Source organism: Silene latifolia, chromosome 1, assembly GCF_048544455.1.
Source record: "Silene latifolia isolate original U9 population chromosome 1, ASM4854445v1, whole genome shotgun sequence".
NCBI classification, from domain to species: Eukaryota; Viridiplantae; Streptophyta; class Magnoliopsida; order Caryophyllales; family Caryophyllaceae; genus Silene; species Silene latifolia.
The window spans coordinates 64,225,160-64,228,819 of record NC_133526.1 but is presented as its reverse complement, the minus strand read 5'-3'; the positions used below and the strand labels follow the sequence as shown (position 1 = coordinate 64,228,819).

Sequence of the window (3,660 nt, the reverse complement as noted above, 5' to 3'; positions counted from 1 at the left end):
CACTTTGGAAATTATGGCTACAATATATGATAATTTTCAGCCAAAGGAGCACCACCTTCCAAAGGGGCGCCAGTTACCTACCCCTACTACCGGTAATTTTGAGTTTCGTTCCTCTTATATTGATTTAGTGGAGCGAAATCAGTTCGCGGGTCTGCCAGATGAAGACCCCTTGAAGCATATGGAAACTTTCACAGACTATTGTTGTTCCATACCTATACCGGCTGGGGTAACTCAAGATGAAGTGAAGGGATTTATGTTCCTGTACTCATTGAAGGATTCGGCGCGAGATTGGTACCGCTACCTCGATAGGGTAGCAGCTGGAGTCACGGATTGGACATCTTTAGCATTAGCCTTCTACAAGAAGTACTTCCCACTTTCAAAGACTGATGCCTTGAAGGGTAAAATCACGAGTTTTCAGCAAGGAGCCGACGAAGATTTTTGTGAAGCATGGGGACGTTTCAAAAGTTTGGTCCGAGCTGTCCCTCATCATGGTTTCCAGCAATGGTATCTTTGCAACCTATTTTACAATGCTTTATATGATGATTACAAGGTCATCTTGGATGCAGCTGCTAATGGCAGGTTTCAAAACAATACCGGTCAAAGTAAAGGTTGGAACACTATCGAGGAGATGGCAGTCCATAAAGCTGAGTTTGGAAGTTCACGTGGAAAGTCACGAAAGCAAAGTGAAGAAATGACTGTTGTTGTGACACTTATAACTTCCATTTTTACCCGTCTCGAGAAGCTCGAGATTTCTGAATCTTCCAAGGAGAGAGTCGAAATTCCTGTTCAAAACTCAGATGAGATCGAGAAATTGAAAGAGATGGTCCAACTCCTTTTGGTTCAAGTGGCGAATATGGAAGCAGCCGGGATTGAGTCCTCACGGAATTTTGTGAAACAATTGGAGAATATGGAGGCTAAGCAAGCTGCTAATTCTTCAAGCAAATGTGAAGGGCCGGTTGAGACGATCAATGCCATCAATCTCAGAAGTGGCCTTTCTTATGAAAGTCCCGACAAGCCAAAGGAAGACTCGGGAAATGACGAAGAAGGTCGTTTAAATTCTGGTGCAAAAACGAAGTCGAATGTCGATTTCCGGTGGTCGATCGACCAACATTCCCGATCGATCGATCGAAGTGTCGAATAAAATAGTTTTGGTCGAAACTATTCACACCAAAGACATCCAGTCGATCGACCAACTTCCTCGGTCGATCGATCGAGACACGACGAAGTCAATTCGACAGAACTGTTCACGCCCGGCTACTTGGTCGATCGACCACTCATACCGATCAATCGATTGGAACTCGAGCGAGGATGCAAATCCGTCAACTAGTCCGCATGATTCTTCACTCATTGATGATTTGACGGGGTTTTAAACCTACGGAAGCCGAAGTTTACGATCCTACGGCCGGTGTTGCGATCCGTATCCGGAGCATCCGAAGGCTACTATTTGTGGAGCGTAAGTTTGGTAAGTTTACGGAGATGGTCCAGAATCTCGAGGTAACGGTTCCTTTCACTGATTTAATTACCCAGGTACCCTCTTACGCTAAATTTATGAAAGATATTTTGAATCGTAAGAGAAATTTTCGTGATGATGGTAATGTTACGTTTGTGGAAGAATGTAATGCTCTTTCACAAGTTAATGTGCCTCCTAAATTAAAGGACCCGGGTAGTTTTTCAATTCCTTGCACTATAGGTAACCACGTAATTGGAAAGGCCCTTTGTGACTTAGGGGCGAGTGTTAGTGTCATGCCGTATTCTGTTTGCGAAAGGTTAAACATTGGTAGACTCAAGGTGACCGATATTACCGTTCAAATGGCAAATAGATCGACTCAGAGACCTATAGGTGTTTTAGAGGATGTACCCGTTCGAGTGGGTAAGTTTTTTATTCTTGTCGATTTCGTTGTTTTGGACATTGCGAGAGGACAATCGGATACCTATTATTTTAGGCGGACCGTTCTTACATACATTTGAAATTTGTGATAGATGTCAAACGCGGAACCATCACCTTAGAGGTAGGGGATGACACCATTGAGTTGATCTTGCTCACAAGGCAACCGAACCTGCTGATGAGGATACGTGTTATTCCATTGATATTGTTGATGTGGTTGTTACTTGTAATTGGAGGGAATCCTTAGCCAAGGATCCCTTAGCTGATCTAACCCATTTAGATGAGTGTGCGGGTAATACTGAGTGGAGAATCTTTGAGGAGCCAGATGCTTTGGTTGCCTCAATGGAGAGCTACGAGCTCAATGAAGAAGAAGATGAGATGCTTTTGAGCCTGGCCAACGATAATTTGGTGAACACTTGCTACACCATTGAAGCTGACTCTGTCTATGTTGTAGAGGTAAAGGTGCCAGAGCGTAAGCCACTTCCTCCTAATCTTAAGTATGTTTTTCTAGATGATACGGAGCAGTACCCAGCTATTGTTAGCTCTAAGCTTAACGATGACCCGGTATGCTTTGATGTGTGTACTTAAGAAAAACAGGAAGGCTTTGGGTTATTCTTTGGATGACATTAAGGGCATAAGCCCTGATGTTTGTATGCATAGGATAGAGCTGGAAGAAGGCCACAAGCCTTACAGACAGGGTCAACGCAAGTTTAACCCGAAGATGCAGGAAGTTGTTATGGCTGAGGTGATGAAACTACTTGACGCTGGTATTATTTATACAGTTGGGAACTCCAAGTGGGTTAGCCCAGTTAAGGTAGTCCCGAAGAAAGGAGGGACTACCGTGGTTAAAAATGATAAAAATGAATTAATACCAACTCGAGTAGTGACAGGGTGGCGGATGTGCATTGATTATAGACAGTTGAATGCCGCCACCAAGAAAGACCATTTTCCCCTCCCTTTTGTTGACCAAATGACTGAAAGACTTGCTTCTAACAAATTTTTCTGTTTTCTAGACGGATATTCAGGGTTCTTCCAGATCCCTATTCATCCGGACGATCAGAGTAAGACTACTTTTACCTGTCCATAGGGTGTTTTTGCATATTGTAGAATGCCTTTCGGACTGTGTAACGCCCCTGCTACCTTTCAGAGGTGCATGATGGGGATTTTTTCTGATTATATAGAAAATATTATAGAGGTATTCATGGATGATTTCTCAGTTTATGGTGGTGACTTTGATCGTTGTTTAGCTAACCTTGATAAAGTCATGCAGCGTTGTATAGATGTTAATCTTGTTTTAAGCTGGGAAAAGTGTCAGTTTATGGTCAATGAGGGAGTTGTGTTAAGGCATCTGATTTCTGATAAAGGTATACATGTTGACAAAGCAAAGGTGCAGGTGATTGAGCAATAACCTCCTACCGTGAATGTTAAAGGAGTGAGGAGTTTCCTTGGTCACGCTGGTTTCTATCGGCGTTTCATTAAGGATTTTTCAAAAATTGCTAAACCACTTACACAATTGCTCCTTAAGGATGTTGTCTTTGAATTTACTGATGAGTGCCATGTCGCTTTTAACAGGTTAAAGGAGGCCCTAGTTTCTGCGCCAATCATTCAGCCGCCTGATTGGGACCTCCCATTTGAGATCATGTGTGATGCCAGCGATTATGCGATCGGTGCAGTTCTGGGACAGCGAAAGAATAAAGCTTTGAATGCCATATACTATGCGAGCCGAACTCTGGATGAGGCTCAAGTCAACTATTTTACCACTGAGAAAGAGTTTC

At 43.1% G+C, this 3,660-nt stretch overlaps 1 non-coding gene across 1 annotated transcript; it reads right to left on the bottom strand.

Annotated features, from left to right (window-relative positions):
- Positions 1 to 386: 386 nt before the first annotated feature.
- LOC141621304 (small nucleolar RNA R71) lies at positions 387 to 495 on the bottom strand. Its single transcript, XR_012532212.1, has one exon. It is a non-coding gene; the product is annotated as a small nucleolar RNA R71 (small nucleolar RNA).
- Between the last annotated feature and the right edge of the window lie 3,165 nt (positions 496 to 3,660).